General features: G+C 50.6%; 2 long non-coding RNA genes across 2 annotated transcripts in view; both read right to left on the minus strand.

Annotated features, from left to right (window-relative positions):
* LOC136368044 (uncharacterized) overlaps positions 1 to 16,765 on the minus strand; it is a 229,319-nt gene that overhangs the window by 145,902 nt on the left and 66,652 nt on the right. The gene's annotated exons all lie outside the window — the stretch shown is intronic.
* Positions 3,005 to 16,765, minus strand: part of LOC136367802 (uncharacterized) — a 32,834-nt gene continuing 19,073 nt past the window's right edge. The window contains exon 3 of the long non-coding RNA XR_010744739.1: positions 3,005 to 3,110. This is a non-coding gene — a long non-coding RNA (uncharacterized lncRNA). The remainder of the gene's footprint in view (positions 3,111 to 16,765) is intronic.

Below are 16,765 nucleotides of genomic sequence, written 5' to 3' on the forward strand. Positions count from 1 at the left end.
CTCACCTCTCTGCATGTACACAGCCTGAGCAGGAGTGCAGCATCACACCACCTGCAGCAGGATGGCATCTCCTTGGCAGCCTGCAGGTGGGCTCTGACACACCTACTCCATGTAGAGAACACCTCATGCTGTGGTCTGGGATGTTTACCTTATTCTTCTCCTTACCTCTATTCTGCTCAGTAAAAAATGCAAATGAAGTGTTGTCACTCTGTTCACTCTTTCTGCAATGCAAATGCCATGTGTTCCCTCTGTACCTGCTGCTTCCCAGATTGAGGGGGTGGAGAACAAGGAGGGAGGTGGGTTGCCTGAATTGCACCTTAATTAGGCTCCTCCCCAGACAACCCGCACTGTGAATTTTTCAAAATCCTATAAACTGTATAATATCAATTATTCAATCATTCTCCTAATCTAAAGGCTTCCAGAAGACTTCTAGCTCTTAGGAAAGCTAAACATGAAGTATCAATAATTGACAGCCTTCCCATCAGAGGATTAACTCCCAGAATGTATCCCTTTGGAGCACAAGTGGAGCATGCAGTGCTCCCCGGGGAAGTATTACCTCCACTTGAGAAAGTGCTCTTGGAGAGGTGTCATCACACCAAATTCCATCACTGAATTTTATAAATCCTATCCTATTAGATGCATTTATCCTGCAAACAACTTTGCAGTATAATCCCTAGGTTTTTTCCCTGACATTACTGAGGTCCACATAACTAAGGTACATAAGGGATTAACCCAGTGAGCACATTTGACAATTACGTTTGCAGATAGTTTCTGGGGTGCCCCATGGGACTGGGCTGTCTGCATACACACACTGGATCAAGGAGGGTCACATCCTCTGCACACAGTGGGAGCTGAGAGGGGATATCCGTGTCTCACCTCAGGGTAACTGCAGGCTTTGCCGGCCTCTGTTCATCGCCCCCAGCCCCAAATCAGACAGTTGCCCCTTCCATCTGATCAGAGTGGGGTCACACTCTCACCTTCTCCCATAACCCGGGTTTTCCCTGCACAGCCCTGCCCCTTTCCCCTGCCCGGCCGGTACCCGGCTCCCAGAGGCATCAGCCAGCCTGGGATGCTGATCTCTCTCTCTCTCTCAGTTTGCTGAGGAGGCCGCCCTGGGCTGGTGCCTTCCCGGCACCCGGCGTGTGGCAGCGAGAGGCTGAGGATGATGTTTTTTCCCTGGCAGTGCTGGATCATTCGCTACAGAGGTTGCAGAGAAGCGGCGAGCTTGCCAGCACCACGCGGAGCGTTTGGATGCCTCCTACAGGCTGGAGGGGCACAGAGAGTTAATTAAAATGCACTGAGCAAGTGTAAAGTTTCATTACAAGACACAAAGGTAAGCTGAGTTCCTCCTCCAGCAGACATATCTGCATAATCCGGCCCGGCCCTGCAGCTGCCGCTGCCGCTGTGCTCACTGCTGCTGCAGACGCTGTTTTCATCTGTTTTATTGAACAAACACTACCCCAGGCTGGAGCTGCATAACCAGTCCTGCTGCGCAGTAATGCTTTTGCTTTCTTCCTACAGATCTAACATGAAGTGACCATCCTGCAGGCAGGCACGCCCATCCTCTGCCACTGCCTTTGCCATGGGACTGAGTCCCCAGGCAGGCACAGGGGACAGACACCCCCATGCACAGCCTGCGCATTGACTGCTGGCATGGCTGAGCCCAAGACACCTTCAAAACTCCAGGTGGTGGCTGGGGTTGCAGCAGACTGGAGACCATTTAGGGTCAGCAGTCCCACTGCAGCTCATTTTCCCAAGAAAACATCCACAAAAGTATTGCTGGTTCCCAGGCTGAAACCCAGCTCAGCCTGCAGGGTTTGGAATATGAATATACTGTACATGTGAACTGCAGATTTGTTCCACATATTTTCCTCGAAGACTGTATGTCTTTTCCTTTTTTTTTTAATAATGCCAGTCATAAATGTCACATGTTGGAGCCCAGATCTCATTATTGTGAGCAGAGAAATGTATGCCAGGCAATAAATTCTTTTGTTGGAAATAACCCTGGTGACTAGAGAAATTTATGAATTTATTACTCTTTGTAGGAGCCTTTCCTCCTATGACTTAAAGAGAGATCTATCATCCTACAGGAGAGGTTGCTGGTTCTCTAGAAACCTTTGTACAGTTTTATGTCACATTCCCTGCCTTCCTGTCCGAAGGATTCATTCACATGCACGGCTCATTATAAACAAGGCATTCTGACTCTGGGCATCAGCACAGCAGCGCTGGCCGTGCCTCCCACGCCAGCACCACTCCCACATGCCACGGCCTCTGTGGGGAGAGTGTCACCAGTGTCACCAGTGCCATTGGTGTCAGCAGTGCCCAGCCCCAGCACCCACAGCCGCAGCCCGTGCTGGGCCCTGCAGAGTGGCGGCTCCCGAGGAGCAGCCCTGCCACCAAACCTGCCACCAAACCCTGCCACCAAACCCTGCCACCAAGCCCAGCCACCAAGCCCTGCCACCAAACCCTGCCACCAAGCCCAGCTCTCTGTGCCCTGCCCAGCCCAGTTCTCTGTGCCCAGCCCAGTTCTCTGTGCCCAGCCCAGTTCTCTGTGCCCAGCCCAGCCCAGCCCTCTTCTCAAGCCCTGGCGCTCGATGCTCTGCAGATGTGTGGTGAACGGCAGAGGGGCGAGATGGGGCTGCCAGCTGAGGAAGATGAGAGGAGTCAATGGCATCAGTTCAGCTCCAGACAGCACATCAGGGACCCTGCTGCCAGCTGCAGAACATCCAGAGCACAGGGATGGGTGTGCCATCACCTCCTGACAGAGCTGCTGCAAAATTACACCTTGTTATCTCACTGGCAATTATATTTTCATATAGGTCTGAAATACTTTGAATACAAACCTTTTCTGTGAGCTTACAAATCTCTCAAGCACTTCTGCAATTTAGATGGCAGGGGGTCAATTATTTGGGCATGGGTTTGCATATAATGGCCTGCAACAGATTGTAAAGTTTCTCTGTTAGTGAGGCAATTATGAACACTGAATCCAAACTATGGCTGGAGGGTGTTGGAATGGGGCCATCTGGACATGGAGACACTGCACAGCTGTGAGGAGACTCCCTCGGCCAAGTGCTGTAGGTACTGGGGTATGTGTATGGTCTCCACAGAACCTGCTGGGACACAGAATATGTGGTGTAAGAGACAGTCCAATAACAAAAATAAATACAAACACAAATGTAAAAGTAAAAAAGAGAAGTGTTGGATTTTTTTTTTTTTTTTTTTTTGCCAAGAAAGAAGTTCAAACTTCAGTTCCATGTGATTACTGTTTATTCCAGAAGGCCAGATCACTTCATTCATTTAATGATTCAAAACATGCTATTTTCAAAAATCCTTAAAAGCTTTCATAAACAGACTCTCATCCAGCCAAAATCTAGCTGGCAAAGCTCCTGGGTGTGAGGATAGATTAATTTATCACTCCTCAGCAGTGAATATTAGAGTTTATTGTGTTGAAAAGGAAAACCAGTCGGGGTTTTGACCATCCAAAGTGGCAATCACTGCCGTTAAACACAGAACCCAGAGTGCCTGCCATGAAAGACACCAGAAACCACCTCTATAACCACACATTCCCAGCACTAGACTCCATCCCTGGGATGACATTTGCACTGTTCCTGGGCTGTCTCCACCACTAGTTTATCAGTTCCAGGCTCCTGTCCTGCCCCTCACCACCACACCCAGGGCATCATGTCACCTGCTCTCCTCCGTGACACATGGACCCATGTGTCCTGTGCTTCTCTGCAGCATTTCACCACCTGTGTCACCCCTGTGCCCCAGCCCAGCACGAGTGAAGCCTTGTCCCAGCTGGGCACAGCCACCTGCCCTGGCAAAGCTGCCTGTTCCACACCCAGTCACATATCTCAGAGCCACAGCCTTGATTTCCTGCATTTTTCCATCCTTTCATAAAAAATGGATGTCAAATGAAAGTTTTTACACAGCAAACAGAACTGAGATTTAGGGCTACAAACGTCAGATTTCACAACACTCTGCCCGTAAAACTGAAAGTCACACCACCAGCAGCATGAACCAGGGGATGGGATCACAGATTTCCTAAAAGTAAATGAAAATGACATCTGAAGTTATTTTTCTCCTACTCTTAAAAATCAGCCTAACAGGAACATCAAAATAATCCATGAGCCTGGTCATTCCTGTAACACATTGGCATAAATCAAGTACAAAACCACGGCTGAGTCGGGTAGAAAATCATCTTCCAGAGACATCCAACTGAGCTCAGCAAAGGAGAACAGGCTGACACAACATCTTTAAACATTTTTAATTACCCTGTCAAAGTGACAATTATGGAGCTAATTATTAGGAAGACAATACCAGATATACTGAATAGCACATCAACAGTGTTTTTATGTAATTATGCAATTTAATGAATTGAAGGCTACAGTAATGGACTATATCTGGTTAATTAGGGACTCCCTTTCTGCTAATAATGCTATTTATTTTCAATTCACTATAGGGGTGTGGGTTTTTTCTGTAAAACCAAGTGCACTTCCACAGACAATGTAGGATTTTTCAGAGCAGCTCACATTGCTCACCCCTTCCTCGATGGGTGGGACAGTTTTTCATGGGGTGGACAATGAACTCCAGTTGTTACTGGTTCATTTCCAACTTTGCCATGTTCCCTAGGGGTTAGTTACATCCCAGGGCTGGGCTCCTGGTGTTGGCACTCAGCCTGCCCAAAGCCACCCTCCTGCCTGCCCTTCTGGCCCAGTGCCCCACCCCAAAGCCAGCCCCAGGGTGCTGGGACAGGAGCTCCTCAGTGGCACAGATGGGTTGGGGTTGCCTGTCTCTGGAGCCCTCACAGGACACGTGGGGCCTGTTGAGCCAATTTCCAGGTGGACCCTGCCCAGAAGGACCCAATCTGATCAGACTCCACGCCTCTGCCAGGCCCTGACCCTGCTCCTGAGCCACAGGGCAACGAGTGCAGGCTTGGGGCTGGCTGGTGGTGCTGCTCCTCCAATACCATTCACAGGAAAGAAAAGAAATAATTTAAACATTTTCCCCACCACATAAAATTTTGGAGAGTTTCAAGCCTCCTAATTTCTCACTGTTGAACAAAAATTCTCTGATAAATTATGAATTGTATTTTAAATGTACCCACAGAAGCCATTTTAATTCTCTTTTTCTCTTTTTGGAAATAATTAACCTGTTTAATTTTTTTTAATCACTTGAAGGTATTTCCCAGGTGTTGTTACCTGGTGGGGAGGAGCCCTGCCTGCCACACAAACTCACCAGCTTAGGGAGACTTGAGAGGGAGGACTGTGAGAAGCCTCCAGGCCACACTCCACTGCTGGACCAGATCCCACGTGCCAGATTTCCACAGCATTCCAGGGTGGCACCTGCCTCATCAGCCTGCCCCTGAGGAGAAGAGGTTCTACAGGACAGGTGTCAGGTTGTGCCCATGTGTCTTCCTCCTTCATGATCCATCTCACAAAGACAAAAAAGATCCATCTGGGACTGCAGCTCTTAAGGGACAGAAAACAGCTGAAAAACCACCCTTGGCCCTTCAGTTCTGCAAAGAGAGCTGTCGAGCTGCACTCCATGCTGTCCTGCAGATGTGCAACAAAAACCACAGCTGGCACAGCTCCCATGGCCAAGTGGCATTTGGGCAGCAGAGAAGAGACACCTGTCACAGCAGAGGGGCCCCAAATGGTGACACAGTCACGAGCTCAATTTGATGCCACCTTGGCTCAGTGGGCAATAGGAGGCAGCTCAGTTGAGGGGTTGCATAAAGCTGCCAGTGAAGGACATGTTTGGACCATTGCCTCTGCAGGGCACAGCAAGCTGCCAAGGTGGGCATGAACATGTGGGTGGTGAAGCTTCTGTTGAGTCAGATGGAGCCACTGACTCCACAGGCTCCTGCAGGCACTGCTTTGTGTGCTGTACCACCGAGGTACAGCTCAGGTCCTGGCCTTTCTCTCCTCCTTGAGGCAGAAGTGTGCCTGCCCAGGCTACAGCTGCAATCCTGCCAGCATCCCCCACACCACCTGTCAGCCAAAAACACCCCTGCCCTGCAGCTTTGGTCTCTGCAGCTCATTTAACTGTTGTTATGGGAGGGGTTGACAGGTCCCAAAACATAGATAAAAATAGAGGTGTTTCACTCCAGAAGCAGTGAGAAGTATCATAGTAATAGACCAGCTTTTCCAGGTTCTGATGCCAACTGGGTCCTTTCAAAGAAGGTGCCAGTATGTATTTGTGCCAGAAATACCAAGAACTCAAAGAAGATGTGACGGAGGAAGAGCCTGTGTTTGCACCAAGTGCTGGTGGAACTTGCAGGCTGTGCAAGAACCAGGTGACACAGTCAGCTCTGCTCCCAGAGCCAGGGCCTCCCATGGCATGGAGGTGACTGGCAGTCTCTTCCTTCTGCAAAGAACTGCAACACCTGACAAATGAAAATTCACCTTTTCACATTTGCAGGTTACAAGCATTAATGGCACAAATATTTGGCAGGTGACCCTTTGCAGAGTTTTAGTGGCTTTGCAACCCAAATGCATCAAGGGACTTCCCATCTAAGAGGAAGTTGCTGTTAGGAAGGAAGAAATTCAATAATGTACTTGAAAATTAATAAAATCCTGGAAACTGTGAAAAACATCCTGGTCTTTTGTTGGCCTGGAGATTTATTCAGTCCTGCTGTCTTCCCAGCTGAGGCAGAAAAGATCATAAACCTGCTAAGAGAAATGCCGCTGCAAATGTTCCGGGCTCAGCTATAACATTCCTCCTCCTGGCACAGCAGCCAAGGTGCCCCAAAGAGTCCAAGAGCTGAACTTGCAAACCCTGTCCTGTCTGTCCTTGCCAGCAGCTGCTCTGGAGCACTAACACTGACAAGAGCTAACTGTTCTGCAGCTGGAATTTGGTTTGGGGGGATCTTTCAAAGCTTCTTTCTTTCTAGGAGCATAGTAAGCCTTGAACTGTGTTATGTGCCCATCAAAATTCCACGAGGGAATGCTGGGAGGGGGTTGTGGGTGTCTGCGCTGTGCACGATCCCTGCTGTCAGCTCAGGCTGAAGAAGAGCCTCTGCTGAGCTGCAATGGGAACGATCAGGGATAAGCATTCCTCCTGCCCCGTTCACAGCACAGCACCCAAATCAGGGAGGTCAGGCTGAACTGCAGCTCATGGGAAGGGTGGCAGGAAAGGGAGCAGTCGAGTGCTGCAAGGCACAGCAGCAGCAGGAGCAGCTGTCTGGAGTGATAGTCACGTTCCTGCTCCTGCCTGTTAAACAGGGTAGACACAGTTCCCCGGCCCTCGCTCCCCCAGCGATGCTCTGAGGCAGTGAAACATTTTGCTCCTGCTGTACAAGTCAAACACATTAACTCCAGCCCTCTGGGGAGTCTCTGAGCGCTGTACCGAGCCCTGCCACTTCCCCAGGGTCAGCAGCTGATCCAACCATCTTCCCAACTATCTGTCAGGGCAGCAGAATCCACCACATATTCCTTGGATTCGTGTACACTCTGAGCCCAGGTGCAGGAGATACATGTTCTCCATAAGTAGCATCATCATGGGACAGACCCCAAGGACAGAAGGGTGCTGATGGGAGCTCTGCCCTGCAGACTTGCAGCTCAGATCCCAGTGGACAGTGAGAACCTGCTTGCATGAGATGCTTTGCCTGCAAAAGCTCAGGAACAGGATGACATCCAAGGTGCGGAAAGAGCTGAGCAGTGAGGACACCAGTGCCTCAGTCAGACTTCACCAAATATTTAACAGAGAAATGATCCAGAACCAGCCCTTCTGAGGCACAGCAGCACTTCATTTTCATCAGGGAATACTCAGCTAGCTGATTTTATGACAGTATGTCTTTTTTATGTATATAAAATCTGTGAATTAATTTAGTGCTTGTGAAACCAAAGGAGTAATCACACTGGCATGGGCCATGGATGTGGTGGAAAGACCAGGCAGCAACTTGGGTCATGAGCTAGCTCAGCAACATGTGCCATACCACTGGTATCACACTGGGAAGGCAGCTGCCCTCCTATTTCAAGCACTCCAGATCAGACACTGGGCACTTTCTGGAACTCAAGTACTCAGTATTTCAGGAGGAAAATCTCCACCAGCTCCAGTGCAATACTCATGAAAACAGAAGTTGGTTGCACCAGTCCTTGTGTGGTGTAAGTGATGCCAAGGAAGCTTCATGCAGCTCTGCTGGATGGAGATTCATATGAGTGGTCTCCAGAGTGGTTACCCAAAATGTCCCAAGAGGCAACAAAAGAGAAAGGCACAACTTGTTTAATCTACTTCCACACTGGTGTAAGAAGAACGGAACTGCTCCTTCTCCAGTACCCCGGAGCACTTGCCCTGTTGTGGTGTCTGTTCTCTCACCACTCATTTCCAGGGGAAACCAGTACTGGGGAGCCCTGGGAAGAATCTCCACCACTCCTTCCCACAGCATCATTCCTGCTTCCAGCCCTGTCCTCAGGCTCCCCTGTCTGGATGCATTAATGTCGAACAGTCTGCAACACTGTCCTGGCCTTTGGCAGTGTTTCACTGTCTGCAGAGCCAGCAGTGACCATGGTGACATCACACATGCTGTCCTTTGCCTCAGTCCTGTGCCCCCACCTGTGTTCCCACCTCTCTGGCTTCTCTCCTTCATTCTTCCACAGGCTTATCAACTGTGCTGTCACTGTGAGTTTGAGCTCTCTTCTTCTCCCTTTCATGCAATGACACAGGTAGACTTTCTTTTCAGTCATTTATAATTTTTTCCTACTTTATAGTCTGGCTGATAACAGAAGGATCATCAGGATAGACATCCCCATCTCTTTGCTCAACTGACTGCCTCTTGCACCTGCTGAGCTTTCAAATATCCAGGGTGCCTTGGATGTTTTAGCTTCCCCTTCCAGCTCTTTTGCTGCCAGTCCTTCTGGGCAGCTGCTTCCTCTCACCTCTCCTGCTCTGGCATGTCTTTGGCAATAGGTCAGGTTGGATAAGCAGAGTCATCTTTGGTCTGGGACCTGCAAAATGCCAGGTTTTGTACATGAGCTCAAATTCCATCTCATGCTCAACCAACCATGAGCCAGAGGTACAGACTAAACCTTCACAGAGCCCTGGAGAAGGTGAGGGGCTGGCAGAGCTGTGGGCTGAGGGCAGGAGGGATGATCAGAGCACAGTGAAGTCAAGACTGCTCAGGCACAAAGGCAGCACCACTCCCAGCAAACCACTGTTCCTCTGATGCCATCATCCCATTGTCCCAGGAGCAAAGCCCCCCGATGCCAGAGCCAGGTGTGCCAGGGGGACTCACAGAAATAACAAGGGGGGTTCTGGTGCCAAGGAGCTCACCCTGTCCAAGGCAGATGCTGACCCTCTTGCTCCTTCTGCAGGCCCAGAGGATGGAAAGGGCAGCACTGGGGGTTTCAGGGAAATATCCCTGGAACTGAGGAGTAGCCCAGAGTCCCCCAGGGCCAGAGCAGAGGGTGCAGCACTGGTCACAGTGCTGTTCTGCTGGCAGAGCACAGCTCAGCCCGGCCACTGGCCGTGCCAGGCTCTCTGCTGAAGCTGCTCAGCCATCCCCCACGGCGTGGCCACTCCGGAGCACCCACCTGCTCTCGCTGCACCGAGCCTGCCCCGTCCCATTCCTGCCTGCGGACCATGGGATTGCTCCTGCCCACCCCAGCTCAAGGATCAAGATTTTGCTAATGACCAGTCCACGGGGACTGCAGGGCAACGGGAGAGTTGTTTCCTGGCTTCCAAATGTTTTTGCAGAGCTCCATCTAGGGGGGATGATGCTGCACCAGGCTGCAGAGCAATTCAGGTTCTAGTAAAAAACACAATGGCTCCTTTCCCTGGCCTGAGGCCTCTCATCACACACTTACGGTGCTAATTGCAAAGGAGGGAAACAGCCTATAAATTTTACCGTTTTTTCTAATTTCAGTTGCAGCTGATTTCAAAAGAGCCGATGAAGGTAAGTGCACCTGTGCAGATCAGTGGTGCATCACAGACAGAGAGCCAGAGTGCTTAATTAAATGTAATTCTAGGAATAGCCCTCATTGGACAAGACTGAGTATTAAAGCATCAATTTTCTGAAGGAGACTGAGTGTAATCAGAGTCTCTTGCTACAGAAAAGCAAAACTAATCCCAGATCCTGACACCAACGTCCCTCAGAGAGTGGCAGAGGAAAGCAGCACAGCCCTGGAGGTGCCTAGCATTTCCAAGGACAGAGTGGCCTGCAGAGAGAGAAGCCCCCGGGAGTTCTCAGAAGTCTGCTGTGCTCACAGCTGGCCCAGCACAGGGAGCTGTGTCCCAGACCACCCTGGCCAGCAATAGCAGCACAGATGCTGAACACAAATGAGCATCTCCCCAGCCCTACTGCACACGGAGCTGATGGATGCTGTGCTGGGGAAAGTGTCACAGCTGTGACAGCAAAAAGCAGGTTGGGTCACTGACAATCCCCTCAGAGGGGATAGAACAGATCTAGCCTCATGCTCTATACGTTTTTATTTTCAGGTGAATCATGGTGTCTCGTTTTATGGCCTCAGCCCCTAGATGAAAGAATAGCGTTAAACTTAACAAATCCTCTAATATTGCTGTGCCTAGAGTTAGAGGCCTCACATATGCAGATATTATTTCTCTGTTGCTCTGAGGTCTCTTTCTAATTTAATACTTTAACAATATTGCAAAATTCATAACGCAGACTTCTCCAGAGGAAAACATCTTATCTCCCAGTAAAGGGGGCCTGTGACTGCAGTGGATTCTCTGCTGCTCCCCCGTCCCCGTGTCTGGGATGGGACAGGGTGGCAGAACGGCAGTGAATTCCTCTGCATCCAGCCGGGCATTTGGTGCCCATGCCAGCCTCGATGAAGCTGCAGCAAGCACAGGGTAAAGGCTCTGTCTGTGAGTCCTTTCCAACCTCCAATGGGCTCCACGTCTGCCTGGAGCCCTGACAGGACCAGGAGGAGAGGGAGGGAGGGGGACGGAGGGGCTGGCAGCCAGATCTGCCCTTTGCTGTTACTGTCAGATCAAATAGCTGCTAATTGACCAATGTGTCTCCTTTTGCTGAGCTATTAGCCACGGCACCATGGCAGCTTCCTGACATTAATTATCTGTGAGTTAGCAGGGTCTGAAAGCATAAATAACGATTTGCCATGATGGCAGGGTGAGCTCAGTGCTGCAGGCACTGATGTGGCCACTGTGCCTTGGTGTGGCGGGTGCCATGGCTGGGCCCATGGCCAGCAAGGTGTCAACCACCGCACAGAGCATCAGTTCTTCCAAAGGCACTCAGAGTTTGGTTGGACTACCATGGCTCAGGGATGCCCTGCTTATCAGGCCACTTCATCGGTGACAACAGCACCAGAGACCTCAGCAGCAGACAATGGCATCAACAGGACCCAGCACACGGTGTGAGCCACCCTGGCTGGGCTCTGCCCTGGTCTGGAGGTGCAGTCTTACTGGCAAACATGAAATGCAGCATGAGGGTCATTCCTCCAGCAGACCATCACCACAGAGAGGAACAGATCAAATACAGAAAACCTTAGCACATGTTTCCTTTCCTGGCAACTCTAAGTTCCTATTAGCCCCCTTGGCTAGAGAGGCTCTGACTGTCCCCTCAGCAGCCACCTCTGAGACCAGTAGAGTTTAGCAGTCAACAAAGGAGATGCTGCAAAGCAAACAGGCTCCTGGCATTGCACTGAAGGAGCAAAGAGGCTCATAGACTTCCTTGCCTCATTGCAACACAGCTCTGCACAGACGCTCAGCCTGGCCCCACGCAGGGGCTGGGACACTTCTGACACTGCCCCTTGAAGGGAATGGAAGTGGCCCCAATCAGCACTTCCTGATGCAGAATCCCGAGGTCTGGGGGAGGCAGACCAAGCCCCCACATCGGGAGCAGCACCTACAAGTCCTGACACCTACACTGGGGACTAGCTGGAGAACGGCGTTGGCTCGGGGTGATGAGGGACAGGACTCTGGGGCAGAGCCCGCAGCTGGGAGGAGCCGGGTCACCTCCCTCTCTCCCTCCAGGGGTGATGTACTTGAGCCCATGTCATTGCACCCTCTCAGAATCATGTCAATGATGAGACAAGGCTGCAATTAGGAAAGGATTCATTAATTGATTTTCATCAGTTAATCCAAAGGCTGGGCCCCAAACTGCAATACTTATTGTAGACGTCGTGCAAGAGCCAGCCAGAGGATTCCAGAAATGTGCCTAATGGAGAGTTCTTGTCGCTCATAGGCTTGTTGGAATAACACCAGCTCAAAACCAGCTGACATTTATGGCAAAGTGAATGTTTTAACTAATAAGACAAAGCCACACAGGACACTGTCACCTAACTGAGGAGTGTGCCACCTGTCCTGTTGTCACCAGCTTGTTTCCACAAATCCTAGAGTCCCCACCAAAACTCCTGGCTGGGATTATCAGCGCTGTCTCACTGCTCTGCCTTGAGCCAGCTCAAACTGTGCCCACCAGCCCTGCCAGACAGGCCTGATGATGGCCCTCGTTCTCGTGCCTTGTCCCTGCTCTCTGTGCCAAGCCACATGGCAGGCACCCCGGGAAGCCACAGCAAGGAGGAAATGGAACCAGTCTCCAGCCTACACTTCACTCTTGGTAGTGCCAAGCTCACACATGGCAGGGATCAGGCTGTCACCCAGCCCCTCCTCTCTGCCTGCATCTGCTCTCCCAGGGAGCCTGGGTCCATCTCACTGGTCTGAAGAGTGCCAGAGCTGTCTGCAGTACCCCACAGCTCTTCTGAGTGTCCTTCCTCTGGTGTTCCCAAGCTCTGTCATGGCAGCTGCCCCAGGCAGCTTTTCTCGAGCAGTTTTGCCTAATTCCTGCAGTGCTGAACCTGGGTGTCTCACAGGGCTGGCTCTGACACTGGGTGACACATAGGCAGGGAAGGACAGCCCCTTGCCATGTACCCTGTCACCTGTCATCCTGCCATGCCACCTGTCATTCCTGACCTGTTTCCATGGGCTGGCTTCCTTCCTTGTGTATTTAACCCTGTCCTTGAGAACAATTAAACTCCTGCTCTCCTGAAATAGCCACTGGATTCAGGGGGTGAGAATGTGGAGTGTGGTGAGTTTCTGTCCCCTCAGGGCAGTTGACACCCAGCAGCCAGTGGCCAGATCCCTGGCACACAACATCCTTGCTTCCATTTCACCAGTTACCAGGCGGGCGAGGAGGACACCAGATTCAGCCAGCTGGGCTCCCCTTCTGCTAGATGGTGGCTGCCTTCAGAGAATACAGCCAAAGGGAGATGGACGTGACCTGGACTGTTATTACAACAACCTTACCATTTTTATTTCCTAAAATATTTCAAAAAGTGAATGACCCAAGGTCACTAAACTTTCTAAAGAGATTAGTGCAGGTATTTCCAGACATCTATCAGAAACCGAGTCACCATGACTGCCGATGACTAGAGGAGAGCACAGGTTGGCAAACAGTAAATTGTCCTGGTTTATATCCCTTCAGAATTTTTGCTGAGGTCTCCTAGTTCTTCATGTCTAATTTGATGGCCATATTACCTAAAATTAGAGTTGAATAAGAGGTACCCTTACCATTTTATCACCCTATCTAATATGAAGAATGAGTTTAACTTTTGAAAAATATAATGAAGATAGATAACTGTATAACTCGGGTTCTTTAAATCAGCTTCTGATTAAAGAACTGTAACTTTTGGGGACCACTTTTTTTTTTGCCTGTAATATTCAAGAGACTTGCAAAGATTATTTAAAAGTTGTAGGCTGCAGAAGTACAGCCTCACCCATGATCCATGAAAGGGGCCCTACAGAGCATCCTTGCCACTCCCCTGGACAGCAGCATCATCACTGGTCTGCCCTAAGCAATGGACACAATGTAGGCAATGACACCCTTGCTGCCCAGGGCCCTCATAGGGTTTTCCAGGCCAGCAGCCCCAGTGCTGTGTAGGACAGGGATGGCACATCCACTGCCAGAGTAAGCACTTGTTCCCAGGAGGACCCTGTCTTTAGAGGCCACACAGCAGCACCAGACACTGCTGCTCCTCACAAAAGTATGACACAAACTGATACAGCAGGATTAGATTGGATTTCTTTTTTGTCATTCTTTTTGCTTTGTTTCAGTGTGGGAGAAAAAAACCCCATCAAGCCAGAGCTAACATGATCAAGGTGTGAACGTGAGCAGCCCAGAATGCTGTGAATCACATAAAAGATTTGATCATAGTCAATATCAGCTGCTGAGCTATAATAGCTTTTGTGACTCTCCTAACAGGATTTTAATTTTATGTTTATTATTTGGGGACCAGCAAAGCACTGGAAATGCCCTTGTGGTGGTGCAGGCCCCCTTCCCTCTGCTCTCTGGAAGGCTGGGAAGACTCAAGTGCAAAGCAAGCTGACTATCAGCATTTTCAATTTTTGCTTGTGCTCCCCAGGCTTGGCAGGAGAGAGTGAACTTAATTAAAATCAATGGAGAAACAGAACGGAATAAATCACAATATGAATATTCTCGTTGCCTTCATTGAAGCGCAGCACGTGGCTCTTCCAGCACTCAAACAGTGACTCCTTCAAGGTTGGAGTAGCCTCTGGCCCTCTGTTGTCTCCAACAGCATCAGCTCTTGGAGCACAGCAGCCCCTCTGCAGAGGCTGTGCCATCCATCCCTCGCTCGTGCTGCCAGGACATGGGACACAGGCAGGAAGCGCAGGTGGGCAGCCTGTGTGTGCTGTCCCAGGCACACAGCTCCTTCTCCAGCACCCCTGGCCTCAGACCCAGCCCTGCCTCACTGCCCAGCACGGCCCCTGTGCAGAGGGGTCTCCACCCTCGGCTTCACAGCCCCCCGGTCTGTTTCCAGCGGGGAAGAGAAGTTGTCAGATTCTTTTCCTCGGTCAGGAAGGTTGGTTTGGCAGTGCGTGTTTTCCACAGCCTCGTTCTCCCCATGCTGGCAATACCTGGGACACTGTAGAGCCAGAGCTGGAGACAGTTGGAGGGGACAAGAGCAGGGGTTGCTCCTCATGGTGGTTCAGCTTCTGAGCCCCACCACAGACCATGAACTGGTCAGGAAATGAAAGCAAAAGAAGAGGGGAAAGAAGAAGGAGAAACTGGGAGGGAACCGCCAGCCCCTACTTATTCCCAAACAGGCTGTTTAAGGTGCAATCTTGGATTGCTTTTCAGAAGCAAATAACAGCTTTTTAGAGTCACCTGCCAGCAGGTGTGTGTGCTTTAAAGCTTTTCCACATCAGAATGGAATTGCTATGTATAGTGTGCTGAGTGGTTAGCACCAGCAGGTTAGAGGACTCCAGGAGAGCCTCACTCCAGGCTGGCCCCACGTCAGAAGTCGCAGTGCTTGCCATCCACGTGCCCACAAGGGTTGTGCTTGGGGCATCCATATGTCCACCCCAGACAAGAGCAGATTCTCCATCACTGCAGCCTCCTCAATAGCCATTTTCTTAACCTGCGCTGTTACAAGCACTATATAGAGCCACAAAGCTGAGCAGCAGCCAGCTTGTGCCCCTGCAGCAGGAGAGAGCCTTGGGCTCAGTGAGCACCACGAGAAACCCCAGAGCCTCAGGCAGGCCCAGGCAGCCTGTCTGCCTCTCCAGCCTCAGTGCTGTCCTGATCTGCCTCCTCCTCACCCCAAGAACCTGCAAACCAGCACCATACCAGGGCTCAGTCCTCCCACCACATTTAGCTGCTGCCATAGCTATCATGCAAGAGCAACAGGGCTTCCTCTCTCCATGCAGCCAGGGGTTCAGATTTCATTAAAAAATTCATTATACCATTGTTTAACACCACATGCCAATCCCTTCCAGATGACTTAATTTGTTAATCACACTTTTAATGGTGGAGACTGTTAGAGCCCATGAGGGAGAGGTTAATATTAGTACCATTTAACTGTCGAAAGCTTTTCATATCGTAAACCAGGCACACGGTCGAACAATAAACCCACAGTGTAATTGGCGGGTAACAGCCCTCCCGGCGCCCATAGCTCCTGGCCCTGACAGCAGCCCTGTGCACACCAGGATGGCCAGACACTGAGATGCTTCTGCCACGTCCCCTGGCCCTGAGCCCCAGCACAGCTCCTGGCAAAGAGCCCCCAGACCAGAGCACCCAGCACAGAGACCCCAATACAGAGACCCCAGACCAGAGCACCCAGCCCTGAGCCCCCAGCACAGAACCCCCAGCCCTGAGCCCCCGGACCAGAGCATTCAGCACAGAGCCCCCAGCACAGAGCCCCCAGACCACAGCATCCAGCACAAAGCCTCCAACTCAGAGACCCCAGCACAGACCCCCAGCCCAGCTCAGCCCGCAGGGTGACTGCAGAGTGACTGTGGGGGTAATCACTGCCCCCAGGCTGGTTTGCTGCCAGTGGCAGGGATGTGTGAGTGGGTGCATGGTATGAGAGAGCATTCTGCAAGTACGTGGGCTGCTCCTGACTGTATTTTTCTTCCAGTCAATCTTTCACAGATTTATGCTGGAGAAATGGGAACATTAAATATCCCCTTGCTGTAATTCAGCATGCCGCAAGAGATACAGATTTAAATATTTAGTAGCACATAACTGGCTAAAAGCCTCGGCAACATTTTTAAAAATCACTTTTTAATAAAACTGGACTGAAATATTCCCCACAGTTAGAATTTATGGCTTGTAATCGGCGTTCTTGTGATAAATAGGAGTGAATATATATTTATGAACAACAAATATTAATGAAGAAATAATACGGGGAGCCCACCTTCAGGCCGCGCAGCTGCTAGTGTTCTCCAACATTCCTCGAGGAATGCTGACATTAGGCAAACACAAAGGCCAGATCAACAGTGCCATTAGAGTGACAAATCCAGGGGGAAAGGAGCGTGGCCTGGGCACCGAGGC

Source organism: Sylvia atricapilla, chromosome 15 (genome assembly GCF_009819655.1).
Source record: "Sylvia atricapilla isolate bSylAtr1 chromosome 15, bSylAtr1.pri, whole genome shotgun sequence".
In the NCBI taxonomy this organism is placed as follows: Eukaryota; Metazoa; Chordata; class Aves; order Passeriformes; family Sylviidae; genus Sylvia; species Sylvia atricapilla.